General features: G+C 39.2%; 1 long non-coding RNA gene and 3 other non-coding genes across 6 annotated transcripts in view; 3 read left to right on the forward strand and 1 right to left on the reverse strand.

Annotated features, from left to right (window-relative positions):
- Window positions 1–2,516: 2,516 nt before the first annotated feature.
- On the forward strand, window positions 2,517–2,588 carry TRNAC-GCA (transfer RNA cysteine (anticodon GCA)). The gene has a single exon. It is a non-coding gene; the product is annotated as a tRNA-Cys (tRNA).
- Window positions 2,589–3,353: 765 nt separating this feature from the next.
- On the forward strand, window positions 3,354–3,425 carry TRNAC-ACA (transfer RNA cysteine (anticodon ACA)). Its single transcript has one exon. It is a non-coding gene; the product is annotated as a tRNA-Cys (tRNA).
- Window positions 3,426–6,626: 3,201 nt separating this feature from the next.
- Window positions 6,627–6,698, forward strand: TRNAC-GCA (transfer RNA cysteine (anticodon GCA)). Its single transcript has one exon. It is a non-coding gene; the product is annotated as a tRNA-Cys (tRNA).
- Window positions 6,699–10,046: 3,348 nt separating this feature from the next.
- LOC143687741 (uncharacterized) overlaps window positions 10,047–15,758 on the reverse strand; it is a 103,768-nt gene continuing 98,056 nt past the window's right edge. For all 3 annotated transcript variants that reach the window (XR_013177672.1, XR_013177674.1, XR_013177673.1), the window contains one exon: window positions 10,047–10,170. This is a non-coding gene — a long non-coding RNA (uncharacterized LOC143687741). The remainder of the gene's footprint in view (window positions 10,171–15,758) is intronic.

Consider the following 15,758-nt stretch of genomic DNA (forward strand, 5'->3'; position numbering starts at 1 on the left):
TGATCATGCATCTATGTGATGATGTTAAGAATTACTGATTGCATATGTAGAATGGTATGATTTCTAAATGTTGGGTTAATTTCTTTTTCTCCGTTAATTAATAAAAAAATGGGTTAAAAATACGAATAGGCATTTTTCTGAAGAGCAAATATAGATGGCTCAAAAGCGCATGAAGAGGTGTTCATTTTCACTGGCTCTAAGGCAAATGCAGATCAAGACTACAATAAGATACCACCTCACACCTATAGGAATGGCTGCTATTAAACAAACAGGAAACTATAAATGTGGGAGAGGATGTGGAGAAATTGGGACACTTACGCACTGCTGGTGGGAAAGTATAGTGGTGCAGCCACTATGGAAGACAGTTTGGTGGTTCCTTAGGAATATAAATATCAAGTTGCCCTATGACCCAGCAATAGCACTATTTGGTATGTACCCAGCAGAGCTGAAAGCAATGGCACAAACAGACATTGGCACATCAATGTTCACAGCAGCATTATTTACAATCGCCAAAAGATGGAAACAAACCAAATGCCCATCAGCAGTTGAGTGGATTAACAAAATATGGTATACACATATGATGGAATATTATGCAGCAGTATTATGAAATGATGTCCTGAAGCACATGACAGGATGGATGAGCCTTGAGGACATAATACTGAGTGAAATAAGCCAGACACAAAAGGATAGATACTGTATGATTCCACTTTTATGTCCATGGTAAAGGCAAAATCAGAGGTTTATAATACAGAATATAGGGTACTTAAAGATACATAGAAGCTAGATATGGGTGAACGGTTAGATAATGAGGTTGAAATACCAGCCAAGGAACCTCCAGGGTTGGCTTTAACCAGTAGCAGAGTGTTATCCTCTTTGCCGGAGAAAGCAAGCTTCACCTTGATTTTTTAATTCTTTTGGCCTCAAAACTGAGGTTCAGTAATTTCCTATTGTTTAAGACAAAACCAGTTTGTAGTATTTGTGACCACAGCACAGGCAAAAAAGGGACAGCTCTACTCAGAACTTTCTATTTCTTTCTGTGTCCAACTACATTAAATGGTCCAAAAATTAAATGCAATCCATGTCAGCATTCTGTTTTGCAGAAATGAAAAGTCTCATCCTAAATTTCTAATGATTTCAAGGGATACAGAAGAGCCAAAACAATTTTGAAAAGGAACAAAAAAGTTAGAGGAGCCAAACTTCTGTTGAGAAAAAACTACAAAGCTACAGGAACGAGAACAAGTGGTAGTTGGAAAGCTGGATATCCACATCGATGTTATAACAGAATCAAAGAAATAAGAAGTGCTGATGAGGATGCAGAGAAGTAGGCACCAAAGCACACTTTCAATGGAAGTCTAAGATTTCCTCTCTGGCAAAGAGTTGGGTGGTTCCTCAGAAAGTGGAACTCAGAATGACTCCATGAATTACCAATTCTATTTCTAGGTTTCTATGTCCTCAAGCATTGAAAGCAAGGATTCAACCAGATACTTGATTGAATCAAAGTTCATAGCAGCATTATGCATAAATGCAAAAACATTAAAAAAAAATAAGTGTGTTTCATCAATGGTACAATGGACTAACAAAATGGGCTTTATTCATATAATGGACTATTATGCACTCACAACAAGGAATGAAGTGCTGATATTCACTAGAATATAGATGGCCTGTGAAGACATCGCATTCAGTGAAATATGTCAGACAAAAAGTACACTTACATGAAATACTTAGAATCACAAAGTCTGTGTATCAAAAATTAAATGACAGGTTACTGAGGATGGGAAGGAGGGATGTGAAAGCAGTTCTCAAAGTGTGCAGTTTCTATTTGAGGTGATCAAATAATTTTGGTAACGGATACTGATGAGGGTAACACAGCAGTGAGAATGTAATGACGTACACATGAAAATGGACTACATGGGAAATTCTGAGTTGTATTTAGGTTATCACAACAAAAGGTAAAAAACAAACAAACATAGAAACAGAAATAAAAAAAGATTCCCTGGTTCAAATCCAGAGGTCTCTTCTTTGTCCTCATGCTATGTTGCCTCAATAATGCTTCCCAGGGCTCCTATTCCCTGACCCTGGTCACGGACCGGGAAGTTCATGGGCTCCTCCAACCACCCTCATCAAGGTTTAATGGACAGAATCACAGACTGGAGATGTGTGGAGATGTGCATAGCACATGTGTCTCAAAGTGATTGATCAGGATTTCTTCATATTGTTGTTTAGTCATTTGTAACATAGAGGAAAACAGACAATAAATCCTAAAGTCCCTTCCAGTTATAACTGTCAATGCTTCTCCATGCTGATTTTGTCATCACAGACTTAGGACAAGCAGAGATGCAGAAAGGAGAGCAGTTAGTAAGACTGGGGTACCCCTGGGGGTGAGTCCATAGACAAGTAGGTTACTGGTTCTTCCCTGCTTTGTAGAAATGAAAAATTTCAAGTGCACTGGAAGGAGTCTTGGGTAAGGGTTTACATAAAGCTGAAAAGGTGGTTACATAGCAAAATGTTATGTGTGAGGGGGTATAGCTCAGGGGTAGAGCATTTGACTGCAGATCAAGAGGTCCCTGGTTCAAATCCAGGTGCCCCCTAACACATTGGTTTTCCTGGTCACAGAAGCTCTTGCTTGCACCCTTATACTTCTGCTAGCTGGCTCTTCCAGGGCAGAGCAAGGGCTATACATATAGAAGACTTTCCAGGAACAGATAGTAACTGGTAACAGCAAGTTATAACCCTCAGCTCCCCTCTTCCCACCAAGACAGCATTGCTCAATGCACTGTTGCTCAGACCTAGACACATCACAGCACTCAGGGTCTCAGGTAGGGTAGACCTTTTGTCTGGGGAACTCTTTTCACAAAAGCCAAAGCATTCAGGGTATCATGTAGCAGTAGAGGAGGGGAATTGGTTTCTCACTCCCCAAAGTTCTCCCCTACACTTGTTCCAAGCTCATAGGCCCAATCGTGTCTTAGATACTCTACTAAGAGATTCAAGCAGTATGCAGTGGGAACTTTCTGAAGCCATTTGAACCACAGCCCATTTTTGTCTACACTTGGGGCCCTAAAGAGGATCATTTGTTTATTTTCAGAAATCCAATGGCCAGAAATTGTACTAAACTGAAAAGATGATAGGAAATGGGCTGAGGATCCTACAGTCATCTCTCTTCTTGGCCCACTGCAACCTCCTCCCAGGGAGTGATGTTGGGAAAACTGCAGGTCTGTGGGAAAGGTGTCTCATTATGAGTAATGTCTAGCAGCTTCCAATACACCAGTCTGGAGAGGAAGCAATAACTGTGTTTTTCAAAGCTGAGTGTTACCAAGACAGGTGGTAGGTAACAACTAGGTTGCTCTAGTACAGCAGGGGGTGTAGTTCAGGGGTAGAGCATTTGACTACAGATCAAGAGGTCCCTGGTTCAAATCCAGACATCCCCTTATTTACCTATGCTTTTGATAGCTGGGGTTTCCAACATACTCCTTCATGGGCCCTAGACAAGCCTGAAGAGATGTCCACTAGTTGGAGTGGGTAGGAACCCCCAATTTGGTAGCTGAGGACACACACGTACTCCTTGAGCCCGACACAAAGGATTAAATGTTCTCCACCACTGTGGCTTCTTGGAGCAACCCCACAGAACCTCTCTTTTGGGACTGCATAAATGGAGTCATAGTGATATGTCATTGAAGTCTATGGGGATCATATCCTCAACCACACTGTGTTCCCTGAAGGCACATGCAGATGTGGAATCCTCCCACCTCACAGTGTCCCATACAGAGCATACATAGTAGCTCTCAAAAACTTTCTGTGACAGTGTGCAAGGGTAGTTCAGTTGTAGAATTCTTGCAGGTTGTGTGGGAGACCTGGGTTTGATTCCTAGCCCATGCACTTTCCAAAAACAAACAAACAAGCAAAGAAAGAAAGAAAAAACAAAAACAAAAATGGTGCTGCAATAATGGGATATTCACATGGGAAAAGAATGAAATGTGATCTCTGCCATACAGCATACAAAAAAACACCTGTCTGTGAAAGCAGGGTTGCAGCCCAGACAAATGTCAAAGGGGTGGGTGCCCCAGAGCAGAAAATTTGGAAAGACTGGGAGAGATACCGTCATTTATACTCCTAGCACTCAATCACTGAATATGGGCTAAGTTTTGGAGATCAAAAACGAACAAGAAAAGGAATGGAATTCTCATCCATGTGACACATGATGAATTTTAAAGACATTGTATTGAGTGAAATAACCAGACACAAACTGGAAAATATGGTAAAGTCACAGCAATATGACAAATCAGAATTAAAAAATCACAGAATCTGAAACTGCAATAGAGTTTGGGGGAGGCTGGGGGGTACATGATGGTGAACTCAGGCTCAAATGGTATGGGATTTCTGCTTGGGTGGGACTGAAATGGTCTGGGAAAGGATAGTGGTGATGGTAGCACAACATTGTCAACAACAGTAACACCACTGGATTATATATCGAAAGGTAAGCAGGATAGAAATTTTAAAAGAACTACCATAGGACTGTATGACACAAACAGTAAACCTTACATAATCTGGGAGCCACACTCAATAGGACAATTATAATAATACTGTTTAATCGACTCTCACACAGGTACCAAAGTAAGACCTGGTGTTAATAAAGGGGAGGGAGTATAAGGAACTATGTATTTACCACACGATCTTCTAAACCTACAATTTCTCTAATCATAGTTCTAAACATGATTTATGATCAAAAAGTCCTGTGGAAGGGGTGGGGGTATCCGATTTCCAGGGCGTAGCCAAATTATAATATTCAAAAGCCCTGTTTTCTACAAAACATCCGAGACAGACAAAAAAAAAAAAAAAAAAAAGAGGAAAGTATGGCCTCTTTGAAGGAATAACTGAATTGACAGAAATCATCCCTGAGGAAGCTCAGACATTGGACCTACCACAGAAAGACTTATAATTAACCAGGCAAATGTGGTCCAGGATCTAAAGTTGAACATGAACAGAAAACCCATGAAATAAGGGATGCTACGTATGAACAAAATGAGAATCTAAACAAAGAGGTAGAAATTATAAAAAGGGAAGCAAACAGAATTCCTGCAACTCAACAGTACAAAACTTGAAATAACAAATATTCATCATGGCTCTTCAACAGCAGATTTAAACAGGCAGACAGAAGAATCAGCAAACCTGAACAGGGGATGGTTGAAATTATCCAGTGTGAGGAGCGGAAATGAAAGAGGAAGAAAAGAAAGTAGATGCTGAGGGACTTGTGGAGCTCCAGCAAGCACACCCACACATATTGTGGGAGTCCTGAAAGTAGCAGACTAAAAGAAGGAGACAGAAAAAATATTTGAAGAAAAAATGGGCCCAAACTTCCCAAATTTAATGAAAGACATGAAAACACTCAAGACTTCAACAAACTGCAAGCAGAATAAACAAGACCACATCAAGGCATGTTAAAGTCAAATGTCAGAAAGTCAAAGAGAAAGAGAGACTCTTGGAAGCAATGAGAGAGAAGCAACACGCCACACAAAAGAAACCCTCAGTAAGATTAGCACCTAATTTTTCTGGAAAAATTATTGAGGAGTGTGGGTTGACATATTTCAAGTGCTGACAGGAACAGAAACAGTAAGTTCTGTGAACAATGAAGTAGAAAATCAGGTTCCAAACAAAAGCGAGGTAAGATCACTACCAGTAGACATCCCCTACAAGAATGCTCTAGGGAGGGCTTCAGGCTCAAAGGAAAGGACACCAGACACTAACATGAGACATAATGAGAATAAAGAAGAGTTTACATAAAGCTGAAAAGGTGATTACATAGCGAAATGTTATGGCTAAAGGGGTACAACTCAGGGGTAGGGCATTTGACTGCAGATCAAGGGGTCTGTGGTTCAAATCCAGGTGCCCCCTACCATATTGGCTTTCCTAGTCACAGAAGCTGTTACTTGCATTCTCAGAATTCTGCTGGCTGGTGCTCCCAGGGTAGACCAAGGGGCCATACATACAGAAGACTTTCCAGAAACAGATAGTAACTGGAAACTGCAAGTTATCACCCTCAGCTCCCCACTTACCACCAAGACAGCCTGTCTCACTGTACTGGTGCTCAGACACAGAGACACATTATAACATTCAGAGTTTCATGTAGGGTAGAACTTTTGCTCCTGGGAACTGGTTTCTCACATGCCACAGCATTCAGGGTATCATGTAGCAGAACTTTCACTCTGGAGATCTACTTTCTCAAATGCCACAGCTCCCTCCTACATTTCTCCCAAGCCCATAGGCCCAAACCCTGACTTAGATACTCTACTAAGAGAGACAAGGAGTCTGCATTTGGAACTCTGTGAAACCATTTGAACTACAGCCCATTTCTATCTTCACTGGGAGTCCTGAGGAGGAGGATCATCTGTTTATTTTAGGAACTCCAATGGCCAGAACTTGTACTAAACTTAAATCTTTCCTCTTGCCCTACTGCAACCTCCTCCCAGGGACTGAGGTTGGGAAAACTGCAGGTCTGTGGGAAAGGTGTCTCATTATGAGTAATGCCTAGCATCTTCCAAGATGCCAGTCTGGAGGGGAAGTAATAACTACTTTTCAGAGCTGAGTGTTACCAGACAGGTGGTAGGTAACAACTAGCTTATACTAGCATGGCAGGGGGTATAGCTCAGGGGTAGAGCATTTGACTGCAGATCAAGAGGTCCCTGGTTCAAATCCGGGTGCCCCCTTATTTGCCGATAATTTTGGTAGCTGGGGTTTCTGACATACTCCTTCATGGGCCCTACACAAGCCTGAAGAGATCTCCACTAATTGGAATGGATAGGAACCCCCAGTTTGGTAGCTGAGGACACACACATACTCCTTCATGAGCCCCACACAAAGGATTAAGTGTTCTCCAACACTTGTGGTTTCTTGGAGAAAGCCCACAGGACCTCTCTCTCTCAGGACTGCATAACAAGAAGTCACAGTGATGTGTCATTGAAGTCTGTGGGGATCATATCCTCAACCACACTGTGTCCCCTGAGGGCACATGCAGACATGAATTCCTCCCACCTCACAGTATCTGATACAGAGCACACAATGCAGCTCTCAAAAGCTTTCTGCAAAAGCAGGGATACAGCCCGGCCAAATGTCAAAGGGATGCCCCAGTGCAGAAACAGTCTGGAAAGACTGTGAGAGATGCTTTCATTTATAGTCCTAGAATTCAGTGTTGGAATATGGGCTAAGTTTTTAAGAATTAAGAACAAACAGAAAAAGGAATGAAGTTCTCATCCATGCAACAACATGGATGAGATTTGAAGACATCATGTTGAGTGAAATAAGCCAGACACAAATGGGAAAATATAGTATGGTCTCAGTGATATGAAAAGTCAGAATAAATGATCATAACATCTGAAACTGAAATCGAGCTTGGAGGGGGGAGCGGAGGGCGGGGGGATACAGGATGAGCTAAGGGCTTAATTGGTTTGAGAGACAAAGTAACCAGTCAGGTGAGTTAATTCCCTAAAGATTGTGTCTTCCCCAAGAGAAAGCTGGGGCCCAGCTCAAGTAGAATTCCTCCTCAAGGAATACAGGCCCCAGGGATTGGAAAACTGAAGCAATTAATGCCAACCTACAACCTCACATCTGTCTGAATCACACTCCCATCAGGGAGGGTGTGCTGAAACTAAAGGCATCACATCACTTTACACTGGTGGGAAGCCATGGTAGACAAGCACCACATGCTGGGCAAGATAGGAAAAGCAGAGTCTATGAGCTTTGTAGGAAAGTCTGACAATGTGCTGGGCCTCACTTTTAGGGAAAACTGATGTAAGTGACTCTTTGCTCCTGAGATGTGGGCCAGCCCAGTCAGTGAAAATAGAGTGGGGTCTATAATATCTGAGAAGACCCACCTCAAGAGAAAAAAAAAGGCTCCATAGATGCAGGGCAAGAAACAGAAAAACATGAACTGAAAAATTCTGATCAATTAAACAAAACCTATGCTAGAGGTCTAGAATGCATTGGGCTAAATGTCAAAGAACAGAGAGAAAACAAATCCATCCAGCAAGAAACTCCTAGGCAAAGCTTGAAAACAACCTCCAGAATAAACTAATTAAGGAAACCAAATGCCAAGATGCCAGCAAAAAATAATGAGTCATACTAGGAAAATCAAAGATATGGCCCAGTCAAAGGAATAAATCAACAATTCAAATGAGATACAGGAGTTGAAACAAGTAATTCAAAGAATGTTAGAACAAACATGGAAAAAATCAAAACACATCAAAAATCAAAACAACAAGTTGAGGGAGGATATAAAGACATTGAGCAAATAAGAAAAAGAAATTGAAAGTTTGAGAAAATAAAGCATGGAACTTATAGAAATGAGAGGCACAATAGAAGGGATTTTTTTAAAACCTGGGAGCCTACAACAATAGATTTGAAGAGGCAGTAGAAAGGATTAGTGAACTAGAGGACAGGAAATCTAACAAACAAAAGAAAACATAGGGAAAAGAATGGAAAAAATATTAGCAAGGTCTCAGGGAAATGAATGACAACATGAAGCACATGAATATACATGTTGTGGGTGTCCCAGAAGGAGAAGAGGAGGGAAAATGAGGAGAAAGACTGACAGAGGAAATAATCACTGAAAATTTCCCATCTCTTACAAAATACATAAAATTACAGATTCAAGAAGTACAGCATACCCCAAACAAAACAGAGCCAAATAGACCTACTCCAATACACTTACTAATCAGATTTCCAGATGACAAAGGGAAAGAGAATTTTGAAAGTAGCAAGAGAAAAGCAATTCATCACATACAAGGTGTTATAGTTTGCTAGCTGCCGGAATGCAACACACCAGAGATGAATTGGCTTTTAATAAAAGGGGATTTATTTTGTTGGTTCTTCAGAGGAAAGGCAGCTAACTTTCCACTGAGGTTCTTTCTTACGTGGAAGACACAAGATGGTCTCTGCTGGTCTTCTCTCCAGGCCCCTGGGTTCCAACAACTTTCCCCGGGGTGACTTCTTTCTGCATCTCCAAGGGCCTGAGCTGAGCTGCTAGTGCTGAGATGAGGAATGCCAAGCTGCTTGGCTGTGCAACATTGCCCTCTCTCATTTAAGCACCAGCCAATTAAGTCAAATGTCACTCCTTGCAGCAGACACGCCTCCTAGCCGACTGCAGATGTAATTGGCAACAGATGAGGTTCACGTACCGTTGGCTTATGTCCGCAGCAACAAGACTAGGTATGCTCACCTGGCCAAGTTGACAACTGAATCTAACTAACACACAAGGGAAGCTCAATAAGACTATGTGTGATTTCTCAGCAGAACCATGAAGGCGAGAAGGCAGTGGTATGATATAGTTAAGGTTCTAAAAGAGAAAAACTGTCAACCAAGAATTCTATATCCAGCAAAACTGTCCTTCAAAAATGAGGGAGAGTGGGTGGGCCACAGTGGCTCAGCAGGCAGAGTTCTTGCCTGCCATGCTGGAGACCCGGGTTCGATTCCCGGTGCCTGACCATGCAAAAAAATTTTTTTTTAAATGAGGGGGAGATTAAAATATTTTCAGACAAACATCACTGATAGCATTTGTGACTAAGAGACCAGCTCTGCAAGAAATACTAAAGGGAGCACTACAGGAAGATAGGAAAAGGCAGGAAAAAGAGATGTGAAGAGTGTAGACATGAAGACTATCAGTAAAGGTAAAAAAGAAAAAAAAATTAGATGTGACGTATAAAATACAACAGACAAAATGATAGAATAAAGTACTGCCTTTACAGTAATAACATTAAATGTTAATGGATTAAACTCTTCAATTAAAAGATATAAACTGGTAAAATGGATTAAAACACAGGACCCACCTATATGCTGTCTACAGAAGACTCATTGTAGACCCAGGGACAAAAATAGATTGAAAGTGAAAGGCTGGGAAAAGATATTTCATGCAAACAACAATCAGAAAGGAGCAGGAGTAGCTATACTAATCTCCTAAATTAGACTTCAAATGTAAAACAATTAAAAGAGACAAAGAAGGACACTATGTATTAATAAAAGGAACAATTCAACAAGAAGTCATTATCATCATAAATATTTATGCACCAAACCAGAGTGCTCAAAAGTACATAAGGAAAACACTGACAAAACTGAAGGGAGAAATAGAAAATTTTACCATAATAGTTGGAGACTTCAATTCCTCTCTCTCATCAATGGATAGGAAATCTAGACAGGATCAATAAAGAAACAGATTATTAGAATTATACAATAAATGAATTAGACTTAAAGGACATTTACAGAACATTATACCCCACAACAGCAGGATACCCATTTTTCTCAAGTGCTCATAGATCATTCTCAAGTATAGACCACATGCTAGGTCACAAAGAATGTCTCAATAAATTTAGAAAGATTGAAATCATACAAAAGACTTTCTCATAATGGAATGAAGTTGGAAATCAATAACAGGCAAAGAGCCAAAAAATTCACAAATATATGGAGGCTAAACAATACACTCTTAAATAACCAGTGGGTCAAGGAAGAAAATACAAGAGAAATCAGTAAACATTTTGAAGCAAAGGAAAATGAAAACAAAACATATCAAAATTTATGGGATGCAGCAAAGGCAGTGCTAAGAGGAAAATTTATTGCCTTAAATACCTATATTAAAAAATAAGACAGGGCAAAAATTGAGGAATTTACTGTTCACTTGGAAGAACTAGAGAAGGAACAGCCAACTAACTGCAAAAGAAACAAAAGGAAAGAAATAATGAAGAATAAATCAGAAATAAATGAAATTGAGCACATGTAAACAATTAAGAAAATCAACAAAATCAAAAGTTGGTTCTTTGAGAAAATTAACAAAATCAAGGGACCCTTAGGTAGCTGACAAAAAAAGAGAGAAGATGAAAATAAATAAAATCAGAAATGGAAGAGAAGACATAACCACTAACCCTGCAGAAATAAAAGATATAATGAGAGGATAGTATGAGCAACTATATGCTTACAACTAGACAACATAGATGAAATGGACAACTTCCCAGACAGGCATGAACAACCAACACTGACTCAAGAAGAAATATACCACCTCAACAAACCACATACAAGTGAAGAGAATGAATCAGTCATGAAGAAGCTCCCAAAAAAGAAAAGTCCAGGACCAGATGGCTTCATATGTGAATTCTACCAAGCATTCAAGAAAGAATTAGTACCAATCCAGCTTCAACTCTTCAAAACAATTGACAAGGATGTAAAGTTACCTAACTCATTCTATGAAGGCAGCATCACAAAGCCAGACAAAGATATTACAAGAAAAGAAAATTACAGATCAATCTCTCAAATGAATATAGATGCAAAAATCCTTAACAAAATACTTGTAAATCGAATCCAGCAGCACGTTAAAAGAATTATACACCATGACTAAGTGGGGTTTATTCCAGGTATGCAAGGATGGTTCAACATAGGAAAATCAATTAATGTAATACACCATATCAACAAATCAAAACAGAAAAACCACATGATCATCTCGATTGATGCAGAAAAGGCATTTGACAAAAGTCAACATCCTTTCTTGATGAAAACACCTCAAAGGATAGGAATAGAAGGGAACTTCCTCAACATGAGGAAGGGAATATATGAGGAAGCCACAGCTAACATCATCCTCAATGGGGAAAGACTGAAAGCTTTCCCTATAAGATCAGGAACAAGACAAAGATGCCCACTGTCCATGTATTAGTTAGGGTTCTCTAGAGAAACAGAACCAACAGGGAACACTTGCAAATATAAAATTTATGCAAGTGTCTCACGTGACCGTAGGAATGCAGAGTCCAAAATCCACAGGGCAGGCTGCGAAGCCGATGACTCCAATGGATGGCCTGGACGAACTCCACAGGAGAGGCTCACCAGCCAAAGCAGGAATGCAACCTGTCTCCTCTGAGTCCTCCTTAAAAGGCTTCCCATGATTGGATTTAGCATCACTAATTGCAGAAGACACTCCCCTTTGGCTGATTATAAATGGAATCAGGTGTGGATGTAGCTGATGTGATCATAACCTAATCCTATGAAATGTCCTCATTGCAACAGACAGGCCAGCGCTTGCCCAATCAGATGAACAGGTACCACAACTTGGCCAAGTTGACACCTGTCCCTAACCATGACAGTCCCCATTCTTATTCAGCTGTGCTGGAAGTTCTGCAAGAGGAATTAGACAAGAAAAAGAAATAAAAGGCATCCAAATTGAAAAAGAAGAAGTAAAATTCTCACTATTTGCATATGATATGATACTATGTATCAGAAATCCCAAAAAAATCCACAGGAATTTTTTCTACTAGAAAGCTACTAGAGTTACTAGGAAAAATAAATTTTTCTACTAGGAAAGCTACTAGAGCTAATAAATGAGTACAGCAAACTGGCACGGTACAAGATCAACACCCCAAAATCAGTAGTGTTGATATACACTAGTAATGAGCACTCTGAGAAGGAAATTAAGGCAAAAATTCCATTTACAATAACAAAAAATATCAAATATTTAGGGATAAATTTAACTAAGGATACAAAAGCCCTATACACACTTTGTGTGTGTCTGTGTGTGTGTGTGTGTGTGTGTGTGTGTGTGTGTGTGCATGGTCCAGGAATTGAACCCGGGTCTCCCACATGAAAGGTGAGCATTCTACCACTGAACCACCTGTGCACCCTCTTTCTTTTTTATTTATTTTTTTATACAAACTCTTTTGTACAACTACTTGTTAAAATGTACTTGGAAATTTATAGCTTTTTTTGTACATATGTTATTTTTTGCAATAAAAAACATTAAAATAAAAAGGCCTATACATAGAAAACTACAAGAAGTTGGTAAAAGAAATCATGAAATACCTAAATAAATGGAAAGGCATGTCATGTTCATAGACTGGAAGACTAAATATAGTTAAGGTGTTAATTCTACATAAATCGATTTATAGATTCAATGCAATACCAATTAAAATCCAAAAAACTTAATTTGCAGAAATAGAAAAGCCAATAAACAAGTTTATTTGCAAGATAATGGTGCCCCAAATAGCTAAAAATATCTTGAGAAAGAAAGTTGAAGTGGGAGGTCTCACATTATCTGACCTTAAAGTGTATTGCAAAGCTACAGTGGTCAAAACAACATGGTACTGGCATAAAGATAGTTATATTGAATAATGGAATCAAATAGAGTGTTCAAATATAGAACCCCTCATCTATGCACAATTGATATATATGTATTTATATAAATTTTTATACATTTATTATATGTATATATATTTTTTAACATGGGCAGGCACCAGGAATCAAACCCAGGCCTCCAGCACAGCAGGCAAGAACTCTGCCACTGAGCCAATGTTGCCTGCCTTGGACAATTGATCTTTGATAAAGCAGTCAAGGCAACCCTTCTGGGACATAGCAGCCTCTTCAATAAATGGTATTTGGAGAACTGGATAGACATACACAAAAGAATGAAAGAGGATCCATATCTCACACCCTTTATAAAAATTAACTCAAAATGGATCAAAGATTTAAACATTAGATCTCCAGCCATAAAACTTTTAGAAAAAAATGTAGGGAAATAGCTTATAAAACTTGTAATTGGAGACAGTTTCCTAAATCTCACACCCAAAGCACAAGCATCGAAGAAAGAATTAGATAAATGGGAATGCCTTAAAATTAAACACTTTTGTACATCAAAGAACTTTGTCAAGAAAGTAAAAAGTCAGCTTACCTAATGGGAGACAATATTTGGAAGTCACATATCAGATAAGGGTTTAGTGTCCAGGACATATAAAGAGATTCTTTAAGTCAACAACAAAAAGACAAAAAAAAATTAAAAAACGGACACAAGATATGAACAGACACTTCTCAGAAGAGGAAATACAAATGACTATAAGGCACAGGAAAAGATACACACCTTCACTAGCTATTAGAGAAATGCAAGTCAAAACCACCCTGAGCTATCATCTGACACACGCTAAAATGACCATGATAAAAAAAAAATGGAAAATAGCAAGTGCTGGAGAAGATATGGAATAAGAAGCACACTTATCCACTGGTGGTGGGAATGTAAAATGGTACAAATCCTCTGGAAGGCAGTTTGGAGGTACCTCAGGAAACTAAATGTAGAATTGCCATATAATCCAGCAATGCCATTGTTAGGTCCATATTCAGAGGATCTAACAGCAAGGACACAAATGGACATTTGCACAACAATGTTTATAGCAGCATTATTTATGATTGCCAAGAGATGGAAATGGCCCAAATGCCCATCAATGGATGAATGGTTAAACAAGCCATGGTAAATACATGCGATAAAATATTAAGCAGTTGTTTAAGATAGAATAAAGTCACGAAGCCTGTAAAAATGTAGATGAAACTTGAGGATATTATGCTGTGTGAAATTAGCCAGAAACATAAGCACAAATACTGTACAGTCTTACTAATATGAACTAACATTAATGAGTGAACTTAGATAATTGAAGTTAAGAACACAGGTTATCAGGAGATGGAAATACAGTAGAGATTGGGCAATTGGTGCTGAAGTAATATGGATTGTGCCATGGGACTGATTGCAAAAATTCAGAAATGGGTGGCACAATACTACCTGATTGTAGCACAATAATATACATATACTAAATGAATCTGGATATAAGTATGATAGAAGGAGAAGGGCTGGGGGCAAGTATGAAACCAGAAGGAAAGATAGAGGATAAAGGCTGAGACAGTATAATATAGGAATGCTTAGAATGGACAATGATGGTGATTAAATGTACAAATGAAAAAACATTTTTGCATGAGGGAGAACAAATGAATGTTATTATTGCAGGGTGGTGATAATAGATGGTATATGAGAAAAAGTACAATCAATGCAAGCTAGAGTCTATAGTCAACAGTAACATTGTAATATGCTTCCACTGAATGTGACAAAGTCATTATGCCAAAATTAAATGTCAATGGAGGGGGATGGAGAAGGTGTGTAGATTCTCTACGGAAGAAAAAGAAATGTCTTCAGATAGATTATGGTGGTGAAGGCATGTCTATACACTTAGACTGGATTGCGGGATGTGTGGATAAAGCTGTTTAAAAATGAACAGAAAAACAAGTGCTAGAGAAAATTCAGAGAAAGAGATGTACCTATTCACTGACAGAAGGGAAACTAAGAGGTGCAACCCCTTGGAGGGCCATGTGGTGGTTCCACAGGAGGCTAGGGGTGGAGTTACCTTTGATCCTGAAACACCGTTGCTCAGTATATACTTAGAAGAACTGAGTGTGAGGACACAAAAGGACACTTGGTCACTGGTGTTTATGGCAGCAGTGTTCAGGAACCACAATGGTTGGAGGTGGCCTAAGGGTACAATGACTGAGGAATGGATGGGGGCATTATGGTTTATACATATAATTGTACTGAATGCTGCAAGAAGAGAAGAAGTTGAGAGGCATGCAACTAGGTGAATGAAACTTAAGGACTGTATGTTGAATGAAATGTCAGGAAAAAAAGACTTTTTTTTAACATTGTCAAAAAGACAAATGTCATCATGCCTCAATCATATGGACTTACTATAATATGAAAATTCAGTGAATTAAAGGTCAAGAACATGGGTTACAGCTTGGGACCTATTGTAAAGGGTCCTTGATTGCAAGCTGTTACAGCAGTCACACATATTCAGGAGGTATAACTGTTAATTTTCAATTCTGAGATACTGAGCTCTTTTATATATATATATATATATATAACATAGTCATTCCCAGAAGCTTCTGGTATTTATGTGACATGGGAGACAGAATTAGACATTTTCATGGCCTTA

Source organism: Tamandua tetradactyla, chromosome 1, assembly GCF_023851605.1.
Source record: "Tamandua tetradactyla isolate mTamTet1 chromosome 1, mTamTet1.pri, whole genome shotgun sequence".
Taxonomy (NCBI): domain Eukaryota; kingdom Metazoa; phylum Chordata; class Mammalia; order Pilosa; family Myrmecophagidae; genus Tamandua; species Tamandua tetradactyla.